Source organism: Enhydra lutris, unplaced genomic scaffold (assembly GCF_002288905.1).
Source record: "Enhydra lutris kenyoni isolate GAN:26980312 unplaced genomic scaffold, ASM228890v2 scaffoldscaffold93, whole genome shotgun sequence".
Taxonomy (NCBI): domain Eukaryota; kingdom Metazoa; phylum Chordata; class Mammalia; order Carnivora; family Mustelidae; genus Enhydra; species Enhydra lutris.
Window position 1 is genome coordinate 737754 of NW_019154177.1, and position 16276 is coordinate 754029.

Here is a 16276-nt window from a genome sequence, read left to right on the forward strand (position 1 = left end):
TCCCCCCATTCCTCAACATAAACTAACTTCAGCAAGAAACACAGCACCAACAGTACAGCCTAAACTGGTTACACCAAGTCCTGCCTTCTCTTCACCATCTGCTGGTACTCCTTTTCTCAGGCAAGTGTGCTGAGAACCAGAGCAGTGGGACTCTCTCCCAGAAGAAAACCCACCCATACGCATGATGTTTATTGACCATAGAGTTCTGCAAAGCTTCAGCTCTAGTGGAAATAGCATCAGGTCTCTTTTAACAAGCAGACAAGAGCACATCCACATTCTGGCCAAGGTCCAAACACTTCCTGCTGCAGGCACAAAGAAATTCTGTAGAGGACTGGCCTGAGGGAAAAAGCAGCCATAACACAGCAGCAGGGTATAAGCAGCACACATCATAGACACTTCCTGAAGCACCAGGCCCTGGACAGTAAATGACCTCTTCTTACAAAGCCATTACTCTCAGGAGCAGGAACACATAACAGGCTCTTCTAACACAGAGAAGAAGACAGAGAACTAGATAAAATGCCAACACAGAGAAATTCATCCCAAAAGAAAGACCAAGAAAAGGTGACAGCAGGGGATCTAATCAAAACAGATATAAGTAATATGCCTGATCCAGAATTTAAAGCAACGATCATAAGGATATGTGCTAGTCTTGAGAAAAGCATAGAGCACACCAGGGGGCTTCTTACCGCAGAGATAAAAAACTTAAAAACTAATCAGTCGGGCGCCTGGGTGGCTCAGTGGGTTGGTCCACTGCCTTGGGCTCAGGTCATGATCCTGGGGTCCTGGGATCGAGTCCCGCATTGGGCTATCTGCTTCGGCGGGGAGCCTGCTTCCCCCTCTCTCTCTCTGCCTGCCTCTCTGCCTACTGGTGCTCTCTGTCTGTCAAATAAATAAATTAATTAAAAAAAACTAATCAGGGACGCCTGGGTGGCTCAGTTGGTTAAGCGGCTGCCTTCGGCTCAGGTCATGATCCCAGCGTCCTGGGATCGAGTCCCACATCGGGCTCCTTGCTCGTCAGGGAACCTGCTTCTCCCTCTGCCTCTGCCTGCCATTCTGTCTGCCTGTGCTCGCTCTCTCCCTCTCTCTGACAAATAAATAAATAAAATCTTTAAAAAAAAAAAACTAATCAGCCATGAGAGACTATGGACTCTGAAAAACAATCTGAGGGTTTTGAAGGGGTGGGGAGTGGGAGGTTGGGGGAGCCTGGTGGCGGGTATTATGGAGGGCACGGATTGCATGGAGCACTGGGTGTGGTGCATAAACAATGAATACTGGTACACTGAAAAGAAATTAAATTTTAAAAAACTAATCAGCCAAAATGAAAAATACAATAATGGAGATCAAAACAGACTAGATCTAAGGACCACAAGGATGGAAGAAGCTGAGGAATGAATAAGTGATATGGAAGCTAAAACTTCCCTCTTCTGAAAAGATGAGGGAAAGAAAGGTATTGGATCATGAAAGTACACTTAGGGAGCTCAGTGACTCCATTAAGCATAATAACATTCATATCATAGGAGTCCCAGAAGAAGAAGAGAGAAATGGGGGCAGAAGGTTTATTTGAGAAAATAACAGCTGAAAACTTCCCTAATCTAGGGAAGGAAACATATGTCCAAATTCAGGAAGCACAGAAAATTCCCATCAAAATCCCCAAGAACAGACCAACGCCAAGACATATTGTAGCTAAATTTGCAAAATATGGAGATGAACAACAACAAAAAAGAAAGAAAAAAGAGGCTCCCTAAGGTGCAAGGAAAGACGAATAGGGTTAGCAGCAGATATCAGGGTGGCATGATATATAGTTTCCCACTCAGAGAGTCCCCTTTAATATTTCTTGCAATGCTGGTATAGTGGTCACAAACTCCTTTAGGTTTTTTCCTCTGGGAATTTGATTATCTCTTCTTCTATTCTGAATGGCAGCCTTGCTAAACCAGGAATTTTAGACAAATGCCTTATCCCAGGGCTGGGGCAGGGAAAGGTGGATAACTCAGGAAGTTCTTTTTTTTTTTTTTTTAAGATTTTATTTATTTATTTGACAGACGGAGATCACAAGTAGGCAGAGAAGCAGGCAGAGAGAGAGAGGAGGAAGCAGGCTCCCTGCTGAGCAGAGAGCCCGATGCGGGGCTCAATCCCAGGATCCTGGGATCACGACGTGAGCCAAAGGCAGAGGCTTTAACCCACTGAGCCACCCAGGCGCCCCAGGAAGTTCTTTTTTATACCAGAAAGTAATACTCAAATAATGGAGATATGTGGAAAAGACAGAGAAACTGGCTTGAAGGGGTGCCCAGTGGTATGATTTTAGACAGTTTGCACATCAAAATAAATAATAATCACAGCTTACAGATCACTGAACAAAATAGGAATCCATCAGTCTACAGTGATACAAATTAAAAAATGGGATATGATAAGATGTGAAGTAAATGCCAACCAATGAATATAGGAAGACAGAAGGGTGGGATATGATAAGATAGGATTAGGAAAATCACGGTAGAAATAATTCAAGCAAGAAATAAAATTCGATGTTTAACTGGCAGGTGAGTTTGTTGGGTACTGGGTTATTTACACATTCTGAAATTGCTTCCCCACAGAACTTTATTCCAAATTTTGATTACTGATTATTAAAACTGATCAACTTTATATGGAGAAAACCAGCAGATATCACATTAACCAAGTGATCACAGGTTACATCATTAATATGACATACCAAAATTGTGTACAAGCTGATATACCACAAGAAAAGGAACCCAGCATCACTGCTGTGATGTCCCTGACAAAAATGCATAACCTGAATGTAATAAGAAAACGTCAAACAAAAATTGAAGGGCATTCTGCCCATGGTGAGGTCTTGGATTCAGTGATTATGTAAGAGAATGCCCTTATGTCACGAAATACATGACATATGTTCAGGTGTGATGAGGGGGCATCATGGCTACAAATTATTCTCAATGGGTTCAGGAAAATATTAAGATCATTGGACTGTTTTCCTAAAGGAATGGAGGAAGGAAGGAACAGAGGGAGGGAGGGGCGGGCCATTTTGAAAGTATTTCACCTGCCTGAGAAGCAGCAGCTGAGCATCAATAGGAATGCCAGAAGCACAATGAAAGAATGAACTCTTGCCATTTGCAACAATGTGTACGGAACCAGAGAGTATTATGCTAAATGAAACAAGTCAGAGAAAGACAAATACAATAACAATTTCACTCGTGTATGGAATTTAAGAAACAAAACAAGTGAACATGTGGGAGAGGGAACAGAGAGGCAACCAGAAAACAAACTTAACTAGAGAAAACAAACTGAGGGTTGCTGGAGGGTGGAAAAGTAGGTTAAATGGCCTGCGGGGATGAAGGAAGACACTTCTTATGACGAGCACAGGTCGTTGTATGTAAGTGATGGATCACTAAATTCTACACCCAAAGCTAATATTGCACTATGTGATAACTAACTGGACTTTATTTTTTTCTTTTCATTTTTTTACTTTTTTAACATCTTAATTTTATTTTTTTCAGCATCCCAAGATTCATTGTTTATGCACCACATCCACTAACTACACTTTAAATTAAAATTTGGGGTAAAAATATACACCTTAATAAAATTAAGTTAAATAAATAAACAAATAAGTAAATAAAAGGCAAACCCCATTCTTAGTTTGCTATATATACGAATGGTCTCTGACTGAATTAGAAGGGTAATTAAAATTCCCATAAATGAATAAAAAGACTTTGGAGACTGTCTCCTCTTTTTGGGGAGATGATGAGAGCATTTTTATTTGTCTGAACAATCGCTCTCTCAGGTTAGGCAGAAGCAGAAAGTTGCTATGCTAGTTTGTAAATGTTCATCTATGTGTGCAAGGAGATGTACAGATGCTGAGAATCTAAAGATGAGTTGAGCATTACACAGGACACACAGCTAGCCAGTGCCACATACTAAACTTTCTACTCTGAACCTGACTTTCTGTACCGGGCTTTGCAGTGCTGGATTGGGTCATCTAAAATGACATTTTTTCTTTGCCAAGGCACTTTTAGTTGGATTCTATCAGACAGCCAGAAATAGGTATTCGAAGGCTGTATGAAATAGGAAGAACTTCCTCATTACTCTGTTTCTGTTCCTGTGAGCATCCCCAGTGACACCACATAATCCAGTCTCCATGTAGTCACTGACCTACCACCAGCACATGTTAGCTCTTCAGATTCAGCAGCGCCCACAGGAAAGTGCCCCCTCCTAGTGCTCTGCAGGCACTGCTGCAGCCAGGGGGACCTTCTAGTGGGTAGTGTTGAGTCCCAGCTCTACCTGGCCCTGCACAAAGCGCCTGGGCTCTCTGCCCTTATACCCCAGCCATGGGCTAGAAGCTGGTTCCTACACTCAACATGCAGACACTTCAGTGTTTCCTGCACTTGACAAGACTACCAACATCTACTCGAAGTATTTTTATCTTAAACATGCTTTCATTGAAACAGCTTATATTTCTTCCATGACTGAATTGTGACTGAAACTCTACCTAAAAAACCCTTAAAGGGAGAAGCAAGATTTTGGAGGAGTACGGGACCCCATTTCACCGGCCCCCTGAATTTAGCAGGATATCTACGAAACCATTTTGAATACCAACAAAATCAGCCTAAGATGTAAGAATACATATCTGGATCTCGACAAGCAGAAAAGCGGCTGTGTTTTGTAAGGTAGGACGTGCAGAGTCATGAGTCTGCAGGGACATATCGGAAGATAAACAGAAGGGGGAGGGAGCCTCCATAAGCTGGCTCCTGGAAAGTGATAGAACAATGGAGCGCAAAATCAGAACCCTTAGGAATCTGCTCTAAGAGAGACATCCCTCTCTCTGAAAGGGGCTCTGGAAATGAAAAGGCAGAATTCTATGTAGAGTATTACTGTCTCCTGATACAAAAAGCTTTAGAACCAAAGGAGATTCCTGGTAGCAGATTGTCCAAGCAGTGGAGCCAGAAAGCAGGTATGGTCAGTGAGCCCAGGAAGGGACTCTCAGCTCAGATTGTCATAAACCACAAGCCGGGTGAGATGAGAATCGCTCTTCTCTTGAGTAGCCTGAAAAAAATCAGGAACCTGCACCTGGTGAATAGGCAAAAACTCCGAGGGTGGTAGCGCCAGGAAAGGTCTTTAAAGTAGGAAAAGTAGGAAGGAAGGAAGGATGGAATGAGCCAGGAGGGAGTGAGCCATGATCCAGGACTTGATCCAGGAGCTTCAGGCACCTGTGTATGCCCATGGCCACCTGCGGTTTTAGAAGCATAGAGGGCAGAGGCAGTCCTGGGCTCCTGTGACCACCTCTGAGAGAGCTGCTATGGATGCACACAACAGGATGCTGTGCTTTTCAGCAGTGCAGACAGATATGGAGGTGGTTTGTCTTGGAGGGTTTACTGAAGAGAGCATACTGCAATTTCTCTGTTCTGGGCCAGACGTTCAGCTGCAGCCATTTCTGCTCTGACCCTTGGAAGAAGCAAAGAAAGCCACCAGGGGAAAAAAGTACAGAGGATGGGTTTCCAATGAGCTGATCCTCCTAATGGGATGGGAAAACTCTGCCCAGGCAGGGATACCTGACAAACAGCGAGGCAGTCCCCTCCCCCAGAAGATAGTCTGGAAGAACAAGTGGACGACAACCCTATGACCCCATAAGACCGTAAAATCCTGGGACACCTGGATGGCTCAGTCGGTTAAGCAGCTGCCTTCAGCTCAGGTCATGCTCCCAGCATCCTGGGATCGAGTCCCTCATCAGGCTCTTTGCTCAGCAGGGAGCCTGCTTCTCTCTCCACCTCTGCCTGCTTGTGCATTCTCTCTCTCTCTCTGACAAATTAATTAATTAATTAATTTTAAAAAATCTTAAAAAAAAAAAGACTGTAAAATCCCACTACCAGGGGAAAATTGTATATTGAGCTCCAGGCTTGTTTATTTTTCAGATATAACTCTCTTTTTCTTTCTTTTTCTTTTTCTTATGCTTTTTTTCTGTTTTCTTAATCTCTCATTCCAACTAGAGGTTTATTATATCAACTTATATTTCACAGTAGCTTTTTAACTTGTATTTTTCAAACCTATATTTTTATTTTTTTTAAATCATTTCATTCATTCTTTTTTTTATTAATTTCTTTTCAGCCTAACAGAATTCATTGTTTACGTACCACACCCAGTGCTCCATGCCCTCCATAATACCCACCACCTGGCTCCCCCAACCTCCCAAACCCCAGCCCATGCAAAACCCTCAGGTTGTTTTTCAGAGTCCATAGTCTCTCATGGTTCATCTCCCCTTCCAATTTCCCTCAACTCCCCTCTCCTCTCCATCTCCCTATGTCCTCCTTGTTATTTCTTATGCTCCACAAATAAGTGAAACCATATGATAATTGACTCTCTCTGCTTGACTTATTTCACTCAGCATAATCTCTTCCAGTCCCATCCATGTTGATACAAAAGTTAGGTATTCACCCTTTCTGATGGAGGCATAATACTCCATAGTGTATATGGACCACATCTTCCTTATCCATTTGTCTGTTGAAGGGCATCTTGGTTCTTTCCACAGTTTGGTGACCATGGCCATTGCTGCTATAAACATTGGGATACAGATGGCCCTTCTTTTCACTACTTCTGTATCTTTGAGGTAAATACCCAGTAGCGCAATTGCAGAGTCATAGGGAAGCTCTATTTTTAATTTCTTGAGGAATCTCCACACTGTTCTCCAAAGTGGCAGAACCAACTTGCATTCCCACCAACAGTGGAAGAGGGTTCTCCTTTCTCCACATCCTCTCCTACACACGTTGTTTCCTGTCTTGCTAATTTTGGCCATTCTAACTGGTGTAAGGTGGTATCTCAATGTGGTTTTAATTTGAATCTCCCTGATGGCTAGCGATGATGAACATTTTTTCATGTGTCTGATAGTCATTTGTATGTCTTCATTGGAGAAGTGTCTGTTCATGTCTTCTGCCCATTTTTTGACAAGATTATCTTTTTTGTGTGTGTTGAGCTTGAGTTCTTTATAGATCCTGGATATCAGCCTTTTGTCTGTACTGTCATTTGCAAATATCTTCTGCCATTCCATGGATTGCCTCTTTGTTTTGTTGACTGTTTCCTTTGCTGTGCAGAAGCTTTTGACCTATATTTTTAGATATATGCTTTATTATAGTCATAGAGCACATTAATAAAAGAAAAGGACAAGAACCATATGATCCTCTCAACTGATGCAGAAAAAGCATTTGACAAAATACAGCATTCTTTCCTGATTAAAACTATTCAAAATATAGGGATAGAGGTAACATACCTCAATATCATAAAAGCCATCCATGAAAAGCTCACATGAGTATCATTCTCAATGGGGAAAAGCTGAGAGCTTTTCCCTTAAGGTCAGGAACACGACAAGGATGCCCACTCTCACCACTATTGTTGAACATAGTACTAGAAGTACTAGCCTCAGCAATCAGACAACAAAAAGAAATAAAAGGTATTCAAATTGGCAAAGAAGAAGTCAAACAATCTCTCTACACAGATAACATGATACTTTATGTGGAAAACCCAGATGAATCCACCCCCAAATTACTAGAACTCATACAGCTATTTAGCAACATGGCAGGATACAAAATCAATGCACAGAAATCAGTTGCATTTCTATACACAAACAATATGACTGAAGAAAGAGAAATTAAGGAATCCATTCCATTTACAATAGCACAAAAACCATAAGATACCTAGGAATAAACCTAACCAAAGAGGTAAAGGATCTATACTCTACAAACTACAGAACACTTATGAAAGAAATAGAGGAAGACACAAAGAGATGGTAAAACATTCCATATTCATGGACTGGAAGAATAAGTTATATTCATGTATATTCATACAATTGTGAAAATGTCTATGCCACCCAGAGCTATTTACACTTTCAGTGCCATCAATATCAAAATACCATTGGCATTTTTCACAAAGCTATAACAAATAATCCTAAAACTTGTATGGAACCAGAACAAAACTTGAATCACTAGGGGAATGTTGAAAAAAGAGAAACAAAGCTGGAGGCATCATAATGCCTGACTTCAAGTTCTATTACAAAGCTGTGGTCATCAAGACAGTATGGTATTCACACAAAAATAAACACACAGACCAATGTAACAGAATAGAAAGCCCAGATAGGGACCCTCAACTCTACGGTCAACTAATCTTTGACAAATCAGGAAAGAATATCCAATGGAAAAAAAGTCTCTTCAGTAAACGGTGCTGGGGAAAATTGGAAACCCACATGCAGAAGAATGAAACTGGACCATTCTCTGACACCATACATAAAGATAAACTCAAAATGGATGGAAGACCTCAATGTGAGACAAGAATCCATCAAAATCCTAGGGGAGGACACAGGCAGTAACTTCTTCAACATCGGCCATGTTTCTCTAGAAGTGAAGGAAATGAAAGCAAAAACGAACTACTGTGTCATCACACACAGAAATAAGGTTCTCAGACAGCAATCTGAGTGGCCATGCAGAGCTGCCTCTGAAAGGGAGAGTAGCCACAGCTGAATCCTGCACATAGATTTTTTTTTTTTTTTATCAGAAAAGCAAGGACAGATGCTTCCAAGTGTGGAAAAGGAGTACAAAGCAGGCTTAAAGCAGGCTTGCATTATCCCCTGCACATAGGCATGCAGGGAGTTAATCATGGATAAGGGAGGTGCAGGATGTTTAGGCTAGTAATCACCAGGTTCAGAAAGGGAAGACTGGGGGCGCCTGGGTGGGTCAGGGGTTAAAGCCTCTGCCTTCGGCTCGGGTCATGATCGCAGGGTACTGGGATCGAGCCCCACATCGGGCTCTCCACCCAGTGGAGAGCCTGCTTCCCCACCCCCCACCGCCACCTACTTGTGATCTTTGTCTGTCAAATAAATAAATAAAATCTTTAAAAAAAAAGAAAAGAAAAGAAAAAGAAAGAAAGGGAAGACTGAGGGTTACATTCTTTCATACATACTAACATATGCCCTGCCCCTGGGGATTGTGGGATTCTGCTCCTGCCAGGGCCATTCATTCAACAGCCTGAGAAGAGGAACACTGCTGACATTTCAGCTGCTTCCACAGACAGTCCCTAGGGATTATATATTTTCTAAGACTAACTTAACACTATTGAGACTTCATCAAGATAAAAAGCTTCGCACAGCAAAGGAAACAGTTAACAACACTAAGAGGCAACCTATGGAATGGGAGAAGTTACTTGCAAAAAATTCATGGAAACAAATGAAAATGAAAGCACAACTGTTCAAAATCTTTGGGACACAGCAAAGGCGGTCCTGAGAGAAAAGTATATAGCAATACAAACCCTTCTCAAGAAACAAGAAAGGTCTCAAGAACACAACCTAACCCTACACCTAAAGGAGCTAGAGAAAGAACAGCAAAGAAACCCTAAATCCAGCAGAAGAAGAGAAATCATAAAGATCAGAGCAGAAATCAATGAAATAGAAACCAAAAGAAGAGTAGAACAAATCAATGAAACTAGGAGCTGGTTCTTTGAAGGATTAATAAAATTGATAAACCCCTGGCCAGGCTTATCAAAAAGAAAAGAGAAAGGACCCAAATAAATAAAATCATGAATGAAAGAGGAGAGATCACAACCAACACCAAAGAAATACAAACAATTATAAGAACATATTACAAGCAACTATACGCCAGCAAATTTGACAATCTTGAAGAGATGGATGTATCCCTAGAGACATATAAGCTACCAAAACTGAACCAGGAAGAAATAGAAAACCTGAACAGATCATAACTAGTAAGGAGACTGAAGCAGTCATCAAAAATCTGCCAACAACTAAGAGCCCAAAGCGAGATGGCTTCCGAGGGGAATTCTACCAAGCATTTAAAGAAGAATTAATTCCTATTCTCCTGAAGCTGTTCCCAAAAAATAGGAATGGAAGTAAAACTTCCAAACTCATTTTATAAGGCCAGCATCACCTTGATCCCAAAACCAAACAAAGACCCCATCAAAAAGGAGAATTACAGACCAATATCCTTGATGAACACAGATGCAAAATTCTCACCAAGATACAAGCCAATAGGATCCAACAGTACATTAAAAGAATTATTCACCACGACCAAGTGGGATTTATTCCTGGGCTGCAAGGTTGGTTCAACATCTGCAAATCAATCAATGTGATACAATACATTAATAAAAAAAAGAACCACATGATACTCTCAATAGATGCTGAAAAGTCATTTGACAAAGTACAGCATCTTTCTTGATTAAAACTCTTCACAGTGTAGGACAGAGGGTACATACCTCAATATCATAAAAGCCATCCATGAAAAACCCACAGTAAATATCACCTTCAATGGGGAAAACTGAGAGCTTTTCCCTATGGTCAGGAACATGGCAGGGCTGTCCACTATCACCACTGCTATTCAACATAGTACTACAAGTCCTAGCCTCAACAATCAGACAACAAAAAGAAATAAAAGGCATCCAAATTGGCAGAGAAGAAATCAAACTCTGCTCTTTGCAGATGATATGATATTTAACATGGAAAACCCAAAAGACTCTACTCCAAAACTACTGGAACTCATAAAGAAATTCAGTAGTGTCAGGATATAAAATCAATGCACAGGAATCAGTTGCATTTCTATAAACCAACAGCAAGACAGAAGAAAGAGAAATTATGGAGTCAATCCCATTTACAATTGCACCCAAAACCATAAGATACCTAGGAATAAACCTAACCAAAGAGGCCAAGAATCTGTACTCAGAAAACTGCAAAGTACTCATGAAACAAATTGAGGAAGACACAAAGAAATGGAAAAAAGTTCCATGTTCATGGATTAGAAGAACAAATATCATGAAAATGTCTATGCTACCTAAAGCAATCTACAAGTTTAATGCAATCCCTATCAAAATGCCATCAATGTTTTTCAAAGAAATGAGATAAATAATCCTAAAACTTATAAGGAACCAGAAAAGACCTCGAATAGTCAGAGGAATGTTGAAAAAGAAAGCCAAAGTTGGTAGCATCACAATTCCAGACTTCAAGCTCTATTACAAAGCTGTCATCATCAACACAGTATGGTACTGGCACAAAAACAGACACATAGATCAATGGAACAGAATAGAGAGCCCAGAAATGGACCCTCAACTCTATGGTCAACTAATCTTTGACAAAGCAGGAAAGAATGTCCAATGGAAAAAAGACAGTCTCTTCAACAAGTGGTGTTGGGAAAATTGGACAGCCACATGCAGAAAAAATGAAACTGGATCATTTCCTTACACCACACACAAAAATAGACTCAAAATGGATGAAAGACCTCAATGTGAGAAAGGAATCCATCAAAATCCTTGAGAAGAACACAGGCAGCAACCTCTTTGACCTCAGCCGCAGCAACTTCTTCCTAGGAACATCGCCAAAGGCAAGGGAAGCAAGGGCAAAATGAACTACTGGACCTCAACAAGATCAAAAGCTTTTACACAGCAAAGGAAACAGTCAACAAAACCAAAGACAACCAACAGAATGGGAGAAGATATTTGCAAATAACATATCAGATAAAAGGCTAGTATCCAAAATCTATAAAGAACTTACCAAATTTAATACCCAAAGAACAAATAATCCAATCAAAAAATGGGCAGAAGGCCCAGGAACAGACACTTTGGTAAAGAAGACAATCAAATGGCCAATAGACACATGAAAAAGTGCTCCACATCACTCAGCATCAGGGAAATACAAATCAAACCACAGTGAGATACCACCTCACACCAGTCAGAATGGCTAAAATCAGCAAGTCAGGAAATCAGAGACATTGGCAAGGATGCAGAGAAAAGGGAACCCCCCTACACTGTTGGTGGGAATGCAAGCTGGTGTGGCCACTCTGGAAAACAACACGGAGGTTCCTCAAAAAGTTGAAAATAGAGCTACCCTATGACCCAGCAATGGCACTACTCAGTATTTACCCTAAAGATACAAACGTAGTGATCCGAAGGGGCACATGCCCCCAAATGTTTATAGCAGCAATGTCCACAATAGCCAAACTATGGAAAGAACCTAGATGCCCATCAACAGATGAATGGATAGGAAAATGTGGTAATATATATACAATGGAATACTATGCAGCCATCAAAACAAATGAAATCTTGCCATTTGCAACAACGTGGATGGAACTAGAGGGTATTATACTAAGCAAAATAAGTCAATCAGAGAAAGACAATTATCATATGATCTCTCTGATATGAAGAACTTGAAATGCAGGTCAGAGGTGAGGGGGTAGGGATGGAAAAAATGAAATAAGATGGGACCTGGGAGGGAGACAAATCATAAGAGACTCTTAATCTCAGGAAACAAACTGAGAGTTGCTGGGGGGTGGGAAAGGAGGGTTAGGGTGGCTGGGTTGTGGACACTGGGAAGGGTATGTGCTATGGTGAGTGCTGTGAACTGTGTAAAATTGATGATTCACAGACCTATACCCCTGAAGCAAATAATACATTATATGTTAATTTAAAAAGAAAAGAAAAAAATGGCTATTTGCAAGTGAAGAGGTAAAATAATTGTAATATAGTCACACAAAAGAACATTATACAGCGGGAGGAATAAAGGAACCACACACACCTATGCAAACAATATTGGATAATCTTGACAAAATGTTAGGAAAAAGGAAAGTCCCCAAAGCACATATAAGAAAAGTCCCCAAAGCACATATAAGATATGATATCTTTTGTGGGTGTTCAAATAAATTAAATTTTAAAATACATGGTATTTAGGCATTGACATATGTAGGTGAGTATGTTGATACAGAAATTATGTTTTAATGTAAGTGTGTGATGAACACCAAATTCAAGATCACAAATTCCCTGGGGGTCAGGTAGGAACAAAAGAGAGTGTAAAAGCATAGAGGTAGCTATAGGCTGGTAGTTAAGATCCCAGTTCTTATGACAAGGATGCCCACTCTCATCACTGGTGTTCAACATAGTACTAGAAGGCCTAGCAACAGCAATCAGAAAACAAAAAGAAATAAAAGGTATTCAAATTGGCAAAGAAGAAGTCAAACTCTCTCTCTTCGCAGATGACATGATACTTTATATGAAAAACCCAAAAGACTCCACCCCCAAACTACTAGAACTCATACAGCAGTTCAGTAATGTGACAAGATACAAAATCAATGTACAGAAATCAGTTGCTTTCTTATACACTATCAATAAAAATACAGAAAGGGAATTTAGGGAAATTAGAAAATCGATTCCATTTACTAAACCATCAAGAACCAAAAGATACCTGGGAATATACCTAACCAAAGAGGTAAAGGATCTGTACTTGAGGAAATACAGAACACTCATGAAAGAAATTGAAGAAGACACAAAAACATGGAAAAGCATCTCCTGCTCATGGATCAGAAGAATAAACATTGTTAAAATGTTTATACTGCCTAGAACAATCTATACTTTCAATGCCATCCCAATCAAAATTCCACCAGCATTTTTTCAAAGTGCTGGAATAAATAATCCTAAAATTTGTATGGAACCAGAAAAGACACCGAATTGCTAAGGAACTGTTGAAAGTGGAAAAAGAAAAAACCAAACTGGGGGCATCATGTTGCCTGATTTCAAGCTTTACTACAAAGCTGTGATCACCAAGACAGCATGGTACTGGCACAAAAACATAGACCAGTGGAACAGAGAGCCCAGATATGGACCCGTAACTCTATGGTCAATTAATCTTTGCCAAGCAGGAAAAAATATCCAGTAGAAAAAAGACAGTCTCTTCAATAAATGGTGCTGGGAAAATTGGACAGTTATGTTTAGGAGAATGAAACTCGGCCATTCTCCTACACCAAACACAAAGATAAACTCAAAATGGATAAAGAACCTCAACATGAGGCAGGAACCTATCAAAAGCCCAGAGGAGAACATAGGCAGTAACTTCTTTGACATCAGCCACAGCAACTTCTTTCAAGACATGTCTCCAAAGGCAAAAGAAACAAAAGCAAAAATGAACTTTTTGGACTTCATCAAGATCAAAAGCTTCTGCACAGCAAAGGAAACAGTCAACAAAACAAAGAGGCAACCCATGGAATGGGAGAAGATATTCATAAATGACACTACAGACAAAGCGCTGATATCCAAGATCTATAAAGAACTCCTCAAACTCAACACTCAAAAGCAGATAATCACATAAAAAAATGGGCAGAAGACATGAACAGACACTTCTCCAAAGAAGACATACAAATGGCTAACAGACACACAAAAAAATATTCATCATCATTAGCTATCAGGGAGATTTAAATCAAAACCACATTGAGATACCATGTTACCCCAGTTAGGATGGCCAAAATCAACAAGACAAGAAACAACAAGTGTTGGAGAGGATGTGGGGAAAGGGGAACCCACTTATACAGTTGGTGGGAATGCAAGTGGTGCAGCCACTTCGAAAAACAGTGTAGAGATTCCTTAAGAAATTAAAAATAGAGCTACCCCTGGAACTGACTACTGGATATTTACCCCAAAGATAGAGATGTAGTGACAACAAGGTCCATCTGTACCCCAATGTTCATAGCAGGCAAATGGCCACAGTCACAAAACTGTGGAAAGAGCCAAGATGCCCTTCAACAGATGAATGGATAAAGAAGATATGGGCCATATATACAATGGAGTATTATGCCTCCATCAGAAAGGATGAATACCCAACCTTTGTATCAGCATGGACGGAACTGGAGGAGATTATGCTGAGTTAAATAAGTCAAGCAGAAAGAGTCCATTAACATATGGTTTCACCTACTTGTGGAGCATAAGGAATAACACGGAAGACAGTGGAAGAAGGAGAGGAGAAGTGAGTTGGGCGAAATTTGAGGTGAGATGAACCATGAGAGACTATGGGCTATAAGAAACAAACTGAGGGTTTTGGAGGGGAGGGGTATAGGGAGTTGAGTGAGCCTGGTAGTGGGTATTAAGGAGGACACATATTTCATGAAGCACTGGGTGTGGTGCATAAACAATGAATCTTATAACACTGAAAAAAATTTAAATTACAATTTAAAAAAATAAAAACAAATTCCTAAATTCAAAAAAAAAATTCCCAGTTTTTGAGTTGAATGGTAGGCTAAAATATATTCATGGTACAATTTTTAATTTACTGAAAATGGAACAATGATGATATGGCTCTTGAAATACAAAATTATGATTATTTCATAATCTTTTAAAAAGCAAGTATTGGGGCACCTGGGTGGCTCAGTGGGTTAAAGCCTCTACCTTCAGCTCAGGTCATGATCCCAGAGTCCTGGGATCGAGCCCTGCATTGGGCTCTCTGCTCAGCAGGGAGCCTGCTTCCTCCTATCTCTCTGCCTGCTTCTCTGCCTACTTGTGATCTCTATCTGTCAAATAAATAAATAAAAATCTTTTAAAAAAAATTTAAAAAATAAATAAATAAATAAAAAGCAAGTATTTTCTTTCCTGAAAAATAACACCTACATAATCACCTATATTTCTACAACTTGACTGATGTCTTACCCACTGGGAAAAAAAACAGTTCAATTAAATCTGTTAAATTTATAGATATGACTTAAATCATATTTTTTATCTCCAACAACAAATTTAATACATAATAATAGTCATCTCTGAAATTGATTTTCATGGAGGAAATCTTTAAGGGAAATAAAGAATAAAAATCATGATAAAACCCAAATCTTTTTTATTACATTTTCTTTTTTCAGTGTTCCAAGATTCATTGTGAAACCCAAATCTTAAGAGAAGCTTTCCTAAAATGGTTGTTTGGATAACCCTCTGACCACAGTGTAGGATCTGTTAATCACCTCTGTGGGGCACTAGTCCCCAGGGTCCGCACCATGTTAACACACTAGCCTTTACAGTCCTACATAAGCACTTCTTGGAGCACACACAGACCAGGGGAGGGCTCTCCTGGTTTAACTGGGGAGAGACCCACCCACAAATGTGTCTAGCGGGAGTGCACATGAAAAGACTACACATATCCCATCAAAAATACATTTAACAAGCCAAATTCATCAAATTTTCCACCAGTCCCACAGAGAGTTTTTCTCCAGCATCCACGTTAAACAGAGACTTGCCCGAATCTTAGTTCAGCTATTGCATTTCAATGCAAATGTCATCGTGGTGTTAGTACAAGACAGACAGCAGTGGCTAATCGGTATTTCCCAGACTCACTAACTGGCCAAACAAGAATCCCTCTGATTACCCACGAAATGAAGGCTCCCCATCATGGGAACATGGAGACCTCTGGACTACATAGGAACACAACAGCTGTGAATTCTTCCCTCTTGAAACGTAAATATGTTCTAATTTTTTTTCTCGTTTCCTCTCC